The sequence below is a fragment of the Astatotilapia calliptera genome, chromosome 4 (genome assembly GCF_964374335.1).
Source record: "Astatotilapia calliptera chromosome 4, fAstCal68.1, whole genome shotgun sequence".
Lineage (NCBI taxonomy): Eukaryota > Metazoa > Chordata > Actinopteri > Cichliformes > Cichlidae > Astatotilapia > Astatotilapia calliptera.
In genome coordinates this window covers 22,280,303-22,296,780 of record NC_137425.1, presented here as the reverse complement: position 1 = coordinate 22,296,780, position 16,478 = coordinate 22,280,303, and the positions used below count along the sequence as shown (strand labels likewise).

At 41.0% G+C, this 16,478-nt stretch overlaps 2 long non-coding RNA genes across 8 annotated transcripts; one reads left to right on the top strand and one right to left on the bottom strand.

The window, feature by feature from the left end:
• The first annotated feature begins 367 nt into the window (after window positions 1-367).
• On the top strand, window positions 368-6,983 carry LOC113024586 (uncharacterized). 2 transcript variants are annotated; one of them, XR_013908864.1, is made up of 5 exons: window positions 368-3,014; window positions 4,089-4,180; window positions 4,907-5,064; window positions 5,490-5,547; window positions 6,493-6,983. It is a non-coding gene; the product is annotated as an uncharacterized LOC113024586 (long non-coding RNA). The 2 variants fall into 2 exon arrangements; XR_013908865.1 differs by lacking the exons at window positions 368-3,014; window positions 4,089-4,180 and adding an exon at window positions 4,274-4,682.
• A 2,022-nt stretch (window positions 6,984-9,005) lies between these two features.
• LOC113020045 (uncharacterized) lies at window positions 9,006-14,050 on the bottom strand. Of its 6 annotated transcripts, XR_013908862.1 has the most exons (7): window positions 13,571-14,031; window positions 12,780-12,854; window positions 10,979-11,747; window positions 10,329-10,490; window positions 9,969-10,076; window positions 9,748-9,863; window positions 9,006-9,605 (listed from the first exon to the last, which is right to left on the bottom strand). It is a non-coding gene; the product is annotated as an uncharacterized LOC113020045 (long non-coding RNA). The 6 variants fall into 6 exon arrangements; XR_013908860.1 differs by having other exon boundaries at window positions 10,979-12,854; window positions 13,571-14,050; XR_013908861.1 differs by lacking the exon at window positions 12,780-12,854 and having other exon boundaries at window positions 13,571-14,030.
• Window positions 14,051-16,478: the final 2,428 nt, after the last annotated feature.

Genomic DNA, 16,478 nt, shown 5'->3' with positions numbered 1-16,478 from the left:
GAATAAAACATTAAAACTGCTTCTACTCAGTAACAGGTGTATAAACAGAGTGAAAAGAGATGAGTGAAGAAGAAATGCTCAGTGAATCATGTGCGTCTCTGTCTCCAATGTGACATTCATTGTATTGCCAAAAAGCATTCGCTCATCAGCCTTCACACGCATACGAACTTGAGTCACATCCCGTTCTCAACCCATAGGGTTAATATGATGTCGGCCCTCCCTTGTGATTATGGAAATTTCTGAGTGTTTTTCCAGAAGCATATTTGTGAGATCAGACGCTGATGTTGGATGAGAAGGAGTGGTTCGCAGTCAACGCGCTAACTCATCGCAGACTGTGTGTTATATCAGGCTGAGATCAAGAGTCTGGGCAGGCCAGTCAAGTTCTTCCACAGCAAACCCACTCATCCATGTTCTTATGGAACTTGCTTTGTGCACTGGTGTTTACATAAAGTTTCACTGGAACTAAGGAGCCCAGCCTTGACAGACAGCCCCACACCATAATCCCCACTCCACCAAACTTTATACTTGGCACAATGCAGTTACACAAGTGCCATTCCCCTGGCAATAACCAAATCCAGACTTGTCCATCAGATTGGCAGACAATGAAGCATTATTTGTAGCTCCAGAGAACACGTCTCTAGAGTCCAGTGGTGGCGTGCTTTACAAAACTGCATCCGATGCTTTGAATTGTGCTTGGATGCATCTGCTCGGCCATAGAAACCCATTCCATGAAGCTCTCTACACACTGGTCTTCAGCTAATCTGAAGGCCACATGAAGTTTGTCAGTATGTCACACTTGACTCAGAAAGCCTCTGGCCTCTGTGCGTTCTGTGCTTCAGTGTATGCTGACCTTTTTATGTGACCTACCACTTTGTGGCTGAGTTACTGTCATCGCCAATTGCTTCCACTTTGTTGTAATACCACTAATAGCTGACCATGGAATATTTAGCAGTGAAGAAATTTAATGGCTGGACCTGTGACAGTACCACGCTGAGCTGAAGCTCATCGATCTCCTGAGAGCAACCCATCTTTAATAAATGTTTGTAGAAGCAGTCTGCACACATAGGTGCTTGACTTTATACAGTGGGGCAAAAAAGTATTTAGTCAGCCACCGATTGTGCAAGTTCCCCCACCTAAAATGATGACAGAGGTCAGTAATTTGCACCAGAGGTACACTTCAACTGTGAGAGACAGAATGTGAAAAAGAAAAATCCATGAATCCACATGGTAGGATTTGTAAAGAATTTATTCGTAAATCAGGGTGGAAAATAAGTATTTGGTCAATAACAAAAATACAACTCAATACTTTGTAACATAACCTTTGTTGGCAATAACAGAGGTCAAACGTTTACTATAGGTCTTTACCAGGTTTGCACACACAGTAGCTGGTATTTTGGCCCATTCCTCCATGCAGATCTTCTCGAGAGCAGTGATGTTTTGGGGCTGTCGCCGAGCAACACGGACTTTCAACTCCCGCCACAGATTTTCTATGGGGTTGAGGTCTGGAGACTGGCTAGGCCACTCCAGGACTTTCAAATGCTTCTTACGGAGCCACTCCTTTGTTGCCCGAGCGGTGTGTTTTGGATCATTGTCATGTTGGAAGACCCAGCCTCGTTTCATCTTCAAAGTTCTCACTGATGGAAGGAGGTTTTGGCTCAAAATCTCACGATACATGGCCCCATTCATTCTGTCCTTAACACGGATCAGTCGTCCTGTCCCCTTGGCAGAAAAACAGCCCCATAGCATGATGTTTCCACCCCCATGCTTCACAGTAGGTATGGTGTTGTTGGGATGCAACTCAGTATTCTTCTTCCTCCAAACACGACGAGTTGAGTTTATACCAAAAAGTTCTACTTTGGTTTCATCTGACCACATGACATTCTCCCAATCCTCTGCTGTATCATCCATGTGCTCTCTGGCAAACTTCAGACGGGCCTGGACATGCGCTGGCTTCAGCAGCGGAACACGTCTGGCACTGCGGGATTTGATTCCCTGCCGTTGTAGTGTGTTACTGATGGTGACCTTTGTTACTTTGGTCCCAGCTCTCTGCAGGTCATTCACCAGGTCCCCCCGTGTGGTTCTGGGACCTTTGCTCACCGTTCTCATGATCATTTTGACCCCACGGGATGAGATCTTGCGTGGAGCCCCAGATCGAGGGAGACTATCAGTGGTCTTGTATGTCTTCCATTTTCTGATGATTGCTCCCACAGTTGATTTTTTTCACACCAAGCTGCTTGCCTATTGTAGATTCACTCTTCCCAGTCTGGTGCAGGTCTACAATACTTTTCCTGGTGTCCTTCGAAAGCTCTTTGGTCTTGGCCATGGCGGAGTTTGGAGTCTGACTGTTTGCGGCTGTGGACAGGTGTCTTTTATACAGATGATGAGTTCAAACAGGTGCCATTCATACAGGTAACGAGTGGGGGACAGAAAAGCTTCTTACGGAAGACGTTACAGGTCTGTGAGAGCCAGAGATTTTCCTTGTTTGAGGTGACCAAATACTTATTTTCCGAACACGTTCTCACTCCCAACTCGTCAAACGTGTGACGCATGGTCAGGCTCCCTCTGCTGCACTTATGGACGCACAGGGTACCCCTCTCGCGTCGGGAATTGACGTGAAGGGTCCGCGGAAGTGCCTTTTGTCGGTATATTTAGACATTTTCCAAATCACATTGTAGTGACGTATACAGAACACAATAAATTATATAATGTAAACAACTACCTGAAAAACAGGTAGAACAATACTTTTGTATGGTTTATTGCATTTACGGAGGGAGTGATGTATGCTGGGTAATGGCACAGCTAGCTACTGGGTGACTTTATTCACCCGCTTCGGCTGTTATCAGTCCATACAATGGGCGTTATTAGCACAAACCAGTCCCATAGATATGGGCCATCTCCTGCTAGATTGTTCAGAAGGTTGTTCTCATCCATCCAGATGGAGGATCACTAACAGGAGCGTGGAAGACTCCAGAATCCACTCTGGCTACTATCCGGTGGATATGCAGTGTTTACAGGTAAGACCATTTAAACGGACAGCATTTATAGAATGACTATTAAAAGTCAGCGAGTGTCAGTAATGTTAATGTGGTTATGTTAGTAATACACCGAGTGCTAATATAACAGCTTTAATATGCATTTGTAGATGTTATTACGTGTTTTACCGTCTTTATGGTGCTAGCTTAAAGTTACGGTGTAAACGTTAGCCTATATTGGAGTAAAGCTGTTCCTGTTTAAACGATGTTAGCACAGAAATATTAGCTTCTGTCATGACTGATGAAGTTACTAGTTAATAAAGTTTTCAGTAAAGTGATTAATCGCAGCCACAGACTGACAGCAAATATCTCGATTAGCTTCAGTGCATCTATAATAAATATGTGCAAGTTTCAGTGCTTCGTTTAAACTGTATGATACTTATACTGACCCAGGGTCAGTGTAAAATACAATCCTAGCTGTGTGAACAAAGCCTGGCTCCTTTAATCCTGCATGACAAACCTCAGGATGCAGGTTATTATTACTCTTTCCTGCTGGCACACCTGTCACACCTGAGAGTCAGCTAGAAACTTACAGTGACGTGGACATCATGCAAAGACTGCCAGACTCTGTAATACTGCAAATGATCAGTGACTCAGGTTAACACTAAACTTTAAACGGCACCTCTGTGTCTCTGTGTGCTGAACATTTAGGATTGAGTCAGGCTGCATTGACTGTGGGACTTTAATGTGTTAAAAGCAGGTTGAAGACGGCTCAGAAACATTTGAAGATTAAAATTTAGCATTATGGCTGCTGGTGGTTTGTAAAGCCTCTACTCAGCTGTATTTTTGTTACTAATTTATGTTTGTTGTTGTTTAACACAGATTTCAGAAGAGCAAATATGCTTAATAGTTTAACTAGATTTCATTTGTCAGTGTGGGACTGCTGAGTCACCTGAAGAACTCATTTCATTCATTCTCCACATGATGTTCATTTACAGAAATGTTTCACAGGAACTGATTTCTCCCAAAGGGTGAACTAGTGTGTTTCCATAGATTACCTCTGTATGAATGTACTTCTTAAATGAAGGCAAGTGTTTGTCCTTTTTTGTTCCTCAGGTACAGTACGTGATATCAAGGGCAGGCGGTCAACACTGGGGGTAGACAAGAAGCAGACATACTTCCAAGAGGGAGCTGCAGTGAGGTCAGAGGTCAGAATCTGAAACAGCTCAGGTTTATATTTTAGAGGTTATAAAAAATCAAAATGTATTATTTAAAGAAACCTTTAAATAATGGTCATAATTATGATTATTATAAGAAATATCAAACATTTAAGTGGATTTTCTGTTACACATATTGTGTTAGCCCTGCGATAAACTGGCAGCCTGTCTTTGTCCTGTATCAGCTGGGATAGGCTTCATCCTCCCGCAACCCTGAATTGGATACATTGTATTCCAATTATGTAATCTGATCATTTACAAACTCAAGGTATCTAATCAAAATGTAAGTAATAATTATAAAATGGGAAAGCAGAAATAAGTGTGACATAAATGTAAATGTGTTAGCTGACATAGAGGACAGCTACATGCAGTCTGAAAAACCTTTGTTGTCAAGTTTGCTGGTATATCAGCACGAGACATTCTTACATAGAAGAGACATTAAAGTCTCTGACTCAGTGAAGCATTATTGGTCCCGTCTGTTTGGATAAATATAGTAAGTTGATGTATGTCCATTTATTGACACATTTTCTTAAGTGCTTATCCAGCTCAGGATCACAGTGGAGCTGCAGCTGGATATGTTCACTAAATAAACCTTACAAAAGTTAACAATAAACCTGCATCCATGTACGTTGTTGTCCACAGGATGAGAAAATCAAACTGGAAGACTGTGGAACATGTTAATAAATGTTTGTATGTTTATGCCTGTGTCTTTCACAGGTGGCGCTGGAAGGTTTCCCTAATAGTTCCTGGTGAATCAAAGCAGAACCATAAAGGTTGCTGGACTGCATGATGGCCTTACCCCTGAGCAGTCATCCTGTTAAAGGATGAACCAGTTAGAAGCTGTTTTCAAAGTAGCTGAGCAGATTTCATCTCAAGTAAGCAATTAACTGTTTGTTCATCTGTTCTGCCACTTAAAGAGCATTTAAGGACGTCTTTCGAGTGTCCAGTTGAATTAATTCTACTGGCTCTCATGGTCATTTGTTATTATAGACATATTTTTCATGTTCATCCAGCTATTTAGTAAATTCTATCTATTTAGTAATATCCGTCAGCTATAAAATGTAATATAAATATAAAAATATCTAAATATCTCCTGCCCTTTATGTTTTAATGATGTAAGTCTGTTATCGTGTTACATTAGCATTCCTCACATATCAATGAGATGCTGTACAGTACAATCCTACTGACGCAGCAGAGGGATAACGACGGCTATTCAACATCGTTACACGACACATTCGAGCTGCATGATGCAGACAAAGTGACTAAATCATCTTGTTGTGGTTTATTGTCTTCAAACCAGCAGACAAAGCCGATGGCAGAAGATGTCGGAGAAGAACTTCAGGCCGTGGACTGAAAAGGTATTTTTTTCTTGTTATCAAAGACATTTGGAGTGACGGCTTCTACAACTGGTTGTGCTAAAGTAAAGCTTACAGTCTAAGAAGTCACAGTGTTGATGTTCAGCACAAAGAGAAAAGCTCACTTGTTTGAATTTATTTACAATCATAGTTTTTATAAATTCTGACTGTAAACAGCTTTTACAGCTTTGATATTGTTTGACACTCAATATCAGGTTTAATTTAAAGGTTTCTGTGTCCCAATGAGCCATTTACACTGACCAGTGTCAGTTTAACTGTAACACATTCATTATTTAGATCCAGCAGAGAAATAACTGAATGTAAAAATGGCAGCCCTCAGGCAGGTTTATAGAGATATATGCATGCATTATGAAATTTATGTATCCCAGATAATTGTTATTCATCTAGTCATGGCAGACCCACCCCTTCCTCCCAAGTTAACTGCAACCCAAAAGAACTAGTGGGGCTATTTACACACTCACAACCAGTGTGGGGTAAAAAGAGCCACCAAAAAGCTGTCAGCCACAGATGTGCTAGAAGAGTTAGAAACTCTACTTATGGAGAAGCTTTCTAAGTCTAACAGGGGACAGGTACTCCTGCCCAAATAACATGATATAACCCCACATACAGTCCAGCCATAAAGTGAACCAAGTCATTTAGTTAAAGACAGCATGGGACCAAATGCATGTAACCAGCCTGCATCAACCTGACATTTCTTCCTCCTGAATTAAATGAATGAATGGATGAAAGTTAAATGACTACAAACCTAAAGCCCTAAAGCCACTAGTTCCCACACTGGAGCTCCCTGACACTGTGTGTTAACCGTATTTAGCTTGTATCAACAGTTGTAACAGGCTAAGCCACCTGAGACACTGCATTGAATTTGTTCCTGTCTTAATGATTTCAGCTGACTGGTTTCAGCTCAGATGTTCTGCTTTTTCATTTCAGTAGATCAAAGCAGCTCATGCTCCTTCTGCTTCCAATTTAGAAGAAGAAGAAGAAGAAGGCGAAGGCTTCAGCAAAGTGGCGTTCATGGTCTCAGTGAACAGTCACGGTCACACACTGCATGTGGTTTTAAAAGCAACATGTCTGTTCACCACAACAATGGAGATGTGTAATATTAGTGCAGCTACGGTTTGTTCTTGAACATCAGTTCTGTTTTCTACTTTGATCACTTAGACCAAAAAAGTGTTGTTTTCAGATTCTTTCTTTTACATCTATAAAGCACCTGTTCATTTTTTTATTACAATTAGTTTCACATAAATGTTAGTGTTTCCTTTATGATCTTTTAATGCTTACACTACACTGTACACGTCTACATTAGAGACATTTCTGTTACCTGTTTCTGTTGACTCAGAGTTGTGAAATGTTCTTTTATTTGATACACAATATGAAGCTCATAATTTTCTTACAAATAAAACTCTAATGACAAACATGAACAGCTGTGCTTATTTCTGAGACATGAGTTTTTGAATGTGTTCATATTTAGACAGTGTGCATCTGTCTGCTGAAACTGTGATGGTGAACCTGAGGTGATGGTCAACAGAAGGCAAATATATATCAATATAAAACAATATTGAAGTAATGTCTTTACCCTCTGCAGCGTGTGGACGCAATCACCTTATTCACTGTAGTAAACGTGCACCGCTAGCTCACGTGACTGACTGTCTCCATGGTTACATCGTATATTATTAGCTATGTTAACAGCTTCCAAAGATACCGCCATAGCTCTCTGCAGCTGTAACACTTAAACACTTTGCAAATCATTTCACGTTTTTGATAGTTATGAAGACAGAACATGTTTTTAAGGTCATGCTAGGCGGTTGCTATGGTGGTTGCTGTGGACTTGGGTGGACCGCGTCCGATTCCTGTTATTAGCTGTCCGCCGTAGGGAGGCTGCGTTCCATTTACAAGTAGTGACAGTCTGCCGCAACTCGAACTCAAACCCCGCTTTGTTCTTTAATTATAGGCCTTTTATAGCCGTTCATGACACGCACACACACACATAAAGCACTTTGCCTCACCATGAGAATGCAAGTTTACCTAACCTAACCTTAAAGTATCTGATATAGGATAGAAAAATGAAGCAACCAGAGATTTAATGATGAAGACTCTGGGTTCTGTAGTTCACGTTTTACAGACCTGAATGACTCTTTGCATATGATTTATTGAAGAGCAGTTTAGAATGCACTTTACATTTAGACTGTTGCTGTTTCATTTTTTACATTGTTGCCGTGTTATGTCATGAATAAGGTTTACCTGCTGGGGGTTTGATGGATCAGCTGGACAATACAGTCAAAGACAGACTTCATTCATCATATGCAAGAATCCTAGTTGGATTTTTGTTGTCACTCGTGTTTTTGAACCAAATATTGAAAACAATTCTGACAGACTGGATACCTGGTCAGGGTGTACATTACCTTGTACTCAAGCATCCCAGGACAGAGCCCTGCCCCACCATGAGCCTGGGTGGATACGTGGTTATAATATAAAAGGACCGATACTGAATATGAATATTTCATGAAAATTGAATTATAATACAAATTAGTAATAAGGGTTTCTCTGCGCCCTTATCTACCCCATACTCAAAGAGCTGCGGGCAGAGAGGGTGACAGGAGAGGATGGCACTGAAGAGAAGATGCTCGGCTTCTGGAGTCTCCTGGTCCTGTCAGTAGGATGCATCTGCTGTGTCTTCTCGTGGATGCTCACCTACCTTGACTCGTTCCAGCCTGGTATGGATTTCCCAACACTGCGGACAGTGGCCCACGTCAGAGACGTTTAATATTGATTACATATGTCTGAATTGCTAACCCTAACCCTAACCCTAGCTCAACAGACCACAATGCCCTGGACTGTCAGTATTATTACATGCTGTGAACATAAGTAGCTTTGATCACAGTTTATGTCGTAAAAGAGAAGGAATATTGAAAAAAAGATCAACATTGTGATATTATTTGTTCCAAACTGACCAGAAACATGCTTGTCAGACTCTCACAGCAAAGGATCAGACTCACTGTGCATGACAGCTCGGGCCAATGATGTCTGTTAGATTGTCAGTTGTTTAGTGCTTCTGTACAGTTAGGGTCACCGTCTCTATTTCAGAATAATTAATATGCGGAAAACACTAAAAGTTGATTGTCTTCCAGTATTCTAGCATAATTAAAAAACTTTGACTTTGTAAGTACATATTATTAGTCCTAATGCCAGTATGATTCTTCATAACTCCTGCTTTGAAATACTGAACTTTAAAATTTACCTGATGAAAGATCATTCACAGTGGCACTCTGTCAGGATCATTCTGACTGTAAGATCACTGTATTAATCTGAATCCTTCTGAAATGTGCTGTGAATGAATGCTGATGCAACTCACTGTGGGAAAGCTGTTAATAAAATGAATCTGTGACACATGCAACACATTCACAGAGGAAGAGGACACAAAGGGAGGACACGCAGAGGCTGTGTTGAAGTCAGAAATCCAAATCTTTATTAAAAAACAGGCGGCGGTAACAAACAGGAAGACAAGCAGTCCATCAAACAGTCTACAGGGTCAAACATTCAGAGAATTCAAACAGCAGTAAAAAATAACTGGACACTGAAAAACTTAAAGCAATGTGTGACGCAATAAAAGGAAGCAGCGCAGTATATTCACTGAATTATCATCAATTACAAAAGAGAAAAACAACGATTTCTAAGGATTCTTTTCTTAAATGCAGTTAGAGTGTGGCTGGTAAAGATGGAAACATACAGAATGTAAACTGTGTGAGTTTGTGAACTTTGTTAGTAACAAATGAGGTAAAAAAAACAACCCCAAAACAGACAAAACACAGAAAGAGGCTCTCAGTATTCATTAATAATTAGAAAGAAACATTCTGGTCGTGGATTTTTACAGTCTTAGTTCCGCTCGCTGTCATCATTATAATCATCATGATCAATGGCGAGGTCCTGAGGTGGGTGGGGCTGTCTCTGGTGATGTCACCATGAAGGAACAGCATCTGGCACGTGTTGCTGAAACATCCCAGTACACTGGTGTAGTTTCCTCTCCAGCTGTTTGACATGTGACACTTGAACATTAAGGGGAAGAAGAAGAAACAGTGTTAGGTCAGGTGACCACATGGTTTCTAAAGTAACTGACAGGAAGTAACCAGGCCGTCAGAAATGGATGGCATGTGTTTAGAGTTACTGGAGTTGGGTAACTCTACTTACCAAAAGCAGAAGCACACAGATGAAGGATCAGATGCTGAATGTTGCAGGAACATGCTCATGTGTGGTGGTCATTCAGTGCTGCAGGTTAGACAGTCCAAGACTGATATGCTGCCCATCTGAGAGTTTGAAAACACACATGCAAAGATTTCTTTTGTGTTACAGTCAAAGTTGGATGTTCATTTTTGTCCTTTAAAAATGTTTGTGTATTTAAAAGCACTAACATTTAAGGATGACTTGGATCGTCTCCTTTAAAGGGGAGACAAGTGTGTCCACGGATCTACGTCACTTTACCTGGATGATGACTCCTCCCCCCTCACTCAGAAACACTCCTAATATAACCAAGCAAATAAATAATATTGAAGATTTACTTACATCATTACAAATACATCAAAAACATCTCCCTTTGATTCTATTTCTGCATTCCTGCTGAACATCAGGCAACAAATATCTCAATAAATCACAGTAAAATGTAAAGCACATGTTTTCTCTGCTTTGTCTAACCTCTGCAGAGCCTCTGTCAAGAAAAACACATCTGTAAGCATAAAACAAATATACATTTCATAACACGTCACTGGACAAACCTCGGTCAGCTGATTTCCTCTGTGCAGTGCAGACGAACATCAGTCAGCAAGTCAAGATGGTGAGATGGACTGGTGTCCTTTGTGACTCTGCTGGTTCTTCTGAGGAAACACCACCGTCTCTCCACACCGTCACCATCTGTGAGCACAAACTGCTGCTCTGCTCTGCCAGCATGTAGGAATCACATATCACACACACAGGGGTGAAGAAACATCAGAGCTCAACTTTGGATACTTTAGATCTTAACAGATCAAAGCAGCTCTTAGTTTCAACAATCAGTGAGCAGACAAACAATGATACCAAACTGATTCTGTATGAATACAATATGGTATTTTCAATACAGCTGTCAAATTAATTTATTAAAACTAATACAGATATATGTATATATTTTTTTGATAAATTAGTTTGCTAAATTATAAGAATATATATTTTTATTTTTTTCATTTAACAATTGCAACTGAAAGAAATTCAATATTGAACAAAAATATATTGTCACATTCTGAGCATGCTCAGCACGCTGACAGACTTGAAGTTGCTACAGATTTTAAGAAGTGATAATTATAGGGAAGAAACTTCTCTTTTTCATCCGTTTAATCAAACATTTGATGCCTTAGATGTCTCAGTCCTGTAGCATTCTGCAACTACAACTAACCTGAGGCTTGGATTTGGCTGCAGGTGCCCCTGTACATCCTTCTCAGCAACACACATGTGGGTACCATTTAATCCCACTTCTTCCTGAGCTTTGCTTCATCACAAGACCAAAGGTGGCATCCCGTGTCAGTCTTATCATCATCCAGAAGAAACATTTGAAGAAACATCATGGAGAAGAAACATTTACGCGCCTCCTGGTTTTGTTTTCTGATCCTGCGAAAAGACTGAGGACAACAAAGCCCAGAGAACACGAGATACACAACATCCAACATTCAGACTCAACAGCCTCCATAAATGAAGAGCACCAGGTTGGTTCAGTTATAGTAGATATGAGCATACTTCACATTACTGGGTATGAATAATAATGAGGAGGCAAACTTCGAAGATGCAGAGCATGATGTCCCATCATCAGACTGTAAACAAACATCCACCAGGCTTCTTTGTTGCCAAAATTGATGATTCTCCCATCAGGGATCAGTAGAGTGTATTAACCTGTGGTATAAGCAGCAGTCACTGAAATATTACTGTTTCAGATAAGAAATCTAGGACATAAAAGCCAGGGTGGGAGGGATCTCTGCAAACTGACTTAGGTCTGCAAGTGTGAAGCTCAACAAAATCTGACTCTCCAGTCACAGACAAACAAAAACTCCAGCTGGGAGATAGAAAACGCTGTCTGGGTCTTGCTGGATGTTGCTGGTCAGAGTCCACACATTAGCAGAGTGCTTCTTGGTCCCACTGACCCATGTGGACAGCGACTGTGGAGAACTGTTCTGGAAAACAGAGAAGAGAATTAAAATAACAAAAAGCCAAACAGGATTTCCACAAAGACTCTCTTGGAATCAGCAATCAAAAAAATCACTGGTTCATATTTCAATTAAATATGAACAGGTTCCTTAAATGTACGCAGTTCAGACCTGATTTAATTTAATTTCCTTCACACAGCACATTCGTCCAGGCTGACAGGTAAACATAGAATTAATCTCAGGTAACATGACTCATAGTAGAGATTCAGTAAGAAAGATTGCAGGCTCTAATATTATTACCACACAATCCAAGGACACACCAACAGCTCAGATTTGTAGAACAAATGTCTTCTGAATATTCAATTCATGTTCACAGTGGGAGGGGGGCTGTGTCGTGGAATTTTTTAAATAAAGTCTGCAACACAGAAAGAGCTGTGATCAAGCTATTTATTACTGCGCCAACACACATCAAACATCACAGTTCAGCCATGTCAGCGCTGCCACAGAGGTCGTGCTCCTGCTCCTTTATGCATTCCAAGGAAGAGGGAGGAAGTTAAACTGATCCTACCACACTTCACGTGTCTCGCTATGAAACCTAACGGATCAATGGTTAAGCTGTTTTGTGCCCTTGGCCTTATCAGCACCTGTAAAGGGAGTTGTTTTCTCAAACTGCTGACGCTGAAGTAAGTTCATCTAGTTTTAGAAACTTTCACTGAACAGTAACAGTGTCACAACTAAGCACATGCATAAGCACTTAAATACTTTAAATGAGAATAACAGAACATTTCTATTACAGAGGCTAGAGCCTGTCCCAGTAGTCATAGGTAGAGCACACCTGGACAGGTCACCAGTCTGTCAGAGGACTAACACAGAGACAGACATCAGAGTAACAAATCTATTTAAAATTAATGTAAGTTTGCTGCAGCTGTATGTATGAACATGTGTTTCTGTGCTCACAGTCCACCTCTCAGGAACCTGCAGTTCACTTTTAGTCTACTTTAAACAGACCTCACAAAAGGCTGATGTGGCTGGATCAGTAGTCTGATTTAAGTACGATACCTTTGGCCAGGGATTCATCTGTTGCATCGCTTCACTGCAGTCTTACGTATTTTCCCCACACCTGAATAAAAAATACTGATATATACAAATAACAGCTTCAGCTGATGCAGCCTGACTCAATCCTAAATGTTCAGCACACAGAGACACAGAGGTGCCGTTTAAAGTTTAGTGTTAACCTGAGTCACTGATCATTTGCAGTATTACAGAGTCTGGCAGTCTTTGCATGATGTCCACGTCACTGTAAGTTTCTAGCTGACTCTCAGGTGTGACAGGTGTGCCAGCAGGAAAGAGTAATAATAGCCTGCATCCTGAGGTTTGTCATGCAGGATTAAAGGAGCCAGGCTTTGTTCACACAGCTAGGATTGTATTTTACACTGACCCTGGGTCAGTATAAGTATCATACAGTTTAAACGAAGCACTGAAACTTGCACATATTTATTATAGATGCACTGAAGCTAATCGAGATATTTGCTGTCAGTCTGTGGCTGCGATTAATCACTTTACTGAAAACTTTATTAACTAGTAACTTCATCAGTCATGACAGAAGCTAATATTTCTGTGCTAACATCGTTTAAACAGGAACAGCTTTACTCCAATATAGGCTAACGTTTACACCGTAACTTTAAGCTAGCACCATAAAGACGGTAAAACACGTAATAACATCTACAAATGCATCTTACAGCTGTTATATTAGCACTCGGTGTATTACTAACATAACCACATTAACATTACTGACACTCGCTGACTTTTAATAGTCATTCTATAAATGCTGTCCGTTTAAATGGTCTTACCTGTAAACACTGCATATCCACCGGATAGTAGCCAGAGTGGATTCTGGAGTCTTCCACGCTCCTGTTAGTGATCCTCCATCTGGATGGATGAGAACAACCTTCTGAACAATCTAGCAGGAGATGGCCCATATCTATGGGACTGGTTTGTGCTAATAACGCCCATTGTATGGACTGATAACAGCCGAAGCGGGTGAATAAAGTCACCCAGTAGCTAGCTGTGCCATTACCCAGCATACATCACTCCCTCCGTAAATGCAATAAACCATACAAAAGTATTGTTCTACCTGTTTTTCAGGTAGTTGTTTACATTATATAATTTATTGTGTTCTGTATACGTCACTACAATGTGATTTGGAAAATGTCTAAATATACCGACAAAAGGCACTTCCGCGGACCCTTCACGTCAATTCCCGACGCGAGAGGGGTACCCTGTGCGTCCATAAGTGCAGCAGAGGGAGCCTGACCATGCGTCACACGTTTGACGAGTTGGGAGTGAGAACGTGTTGATTTTCCACCCTGATTTACAAATAAATTCTTTACAAATCCTACCATGTGAATTCATGGATTTTTTTTCACATTCTGTCTCTCACAGTTGAAGTGTACCTCTGGTGCAAATTACTGACCTCTGTCATCATTTTAAGTGGGGGAACTTGCACAATCGGTGGCTGACTAAATACTTTTTTGCCCCACTGTACATCTGGGGCCACAGAAGTAATTGGAACACCTGAATTCAATGATTTGGATGGGTGAGTGAATACTTTTGGCAATATATTGTATTACTGAAGGAGTTGTTATTGCTTCGTTACACCACAGAAGGGTGTAAAAGGGTCCCCTAAAACGAGCAGGTCTAGTAGGGGTAAACAGACCAGTCCACCTAGCAAAAGTCTAGAGACTGTGTAAAAACGTGTATATCTGCATGTAAGCAGGTACAAAACAGTAAAAAAAATTGACCCTGGCATATAGTGTATTTATTGGTAGCTGTGTTTATTTGTCATGAAGCTAAGTGTCAGCAGCTAAAGCTAGCATGTAGAGACCTCATTGTACTTTGCACATGTACCTCACTGTAATCACAGCGATATCTCTCTCTGTGTGTGTGTGTGTGTGTGTGTGTGTGTGTGTGTGTGTGTGTGTGTGTGTACATATATATTACCCTCATTCAACCCACCAGCAATATCAGCAAGTTTCTTACTGCAACTGGATGCCACATTTCTTTTGTGCATATATTACTCGTGTTTCAACAGACAGAAGTTGTCATCTCACCACCTGACAAATCTGCTTCACACCGAAAATAAGCAGATGCTGAAGGAGGGGACTTTTTGAAGAGTGGTACAACCAAGCCTCTTTTGCTGAACAACCAAATGTAGATATCCAATTAAAAGCAGATAGCGGATGTTTCATGGCGCTGTGAAGATAGAAACCTGCCTGGCTGACAGCAGACTAGTGCCAGGTGACTGACTTGTTTGAAGAGCAGGTAAGTGCAGGGACATATGGAGACAGATGCGAGAGTATCTGCAAGGCTGCCTTTTAAAACATGCTTCAAAGAGACCATAAGCCAGAAGGAGAGATGCGTCTTTAAATGGTCGCAGGCAAAGGGAGTCTTTGAATGCAGCTTAAACTGGCTAATTTCAATCGTGGAGATGCAGAGCTGCATCCAAACCCAGAATCTGTCTGTTAACACATCAAAAGGCAGAGCTGGCTGAAACGAACAAAAAAAAAAGCCCAGAGCTGATTTTATTAGAAACAGGCAATAAATTAAAATTGAGTCTTTCAGAGCTACATAAAGGTTTACATAAATAATCAAAATAAATATAACTGGCACTCTAAAAGACAAGCTGTTAGCAGGCGCTGCTGTTTGCGGCTTGGAAGGCGGGGCGGGAGGCTTTTGATTTTCTTTTTTTCTGAGAATCTGTCATCCTGACCTTTACTTCTTACAAAAACACATTACACACAAACACACACGTAAAGACACATACACACACTGTAATATGTGCACACACTCTTGCAGCTTTAGAGGTTATCCTCACATTTTCCCACTGACAGCTTATGTTCAGCAGCACCATCTAGTGGTGTCTCGAAGGTTTACAAAGGGAAAATGTTGCAGCAAAACTATGTGAGAGGAATGGTTAACTATATCAGGCTGCCAAATCTCTTCAGAATCAGAGCATTTGAACTCAAAGACATCACAATGTTGACAGATTGGATACATTTTCCTGCAGTTTTTGGTCTCGGTAATGCTCTCTTAGTCAAGAAACACTCCTTTAATATTTTTATCAAAAGCAAAGGGGGGCAAATAGTGTCCAAAATAATCAACATCAGTTCAACAATTTAAGTTGAACATTTAATCTGCAAGTATTTTATCGGCTCCTTGCCATTTCCGTCGGCTCTCTTCAAGCGCTTGCAAAAACTTCCACAAAGCTTGATGTCAGATGAATGTGGGAGAAAGTGCATTAAGGTCAGCACTCCTTGGTCATATTTAAATGAGATCTTGCAAAGCTTGGAGGTGAGATTGGGCTCATTAGTCTGCAGCATTATGCACAAAGATCAGCATGTCTTGGAAGAATGGATTGCTGTTTCCCTTTTAATCAGATTGCAGTGTTTCGGGTGCAGATGTCCAACTCCACAGACGGAGAAGCACACTTTACTATTCCGACCATGTCTCATTGTAGTCCTGATAGATTGTCTGCACACTATCATTTGTTCTTCTGTTTGTCGCCTAATAAGGACAGCTGCAAACCCTCTGCTAGTGCCATGCATCATAAACTAGGATTCACTGGTACTTATGGACTTGTTAAGTCAGAAGAAGACCGATCCCTGAAGGCCCCATCTTGTAACTCACAGGATTCAAATAATCCGATGCCAGGGTCCCGAGACACCCTCACAGGTCTTGTGGCCGTGCTCCGAAGGGTGA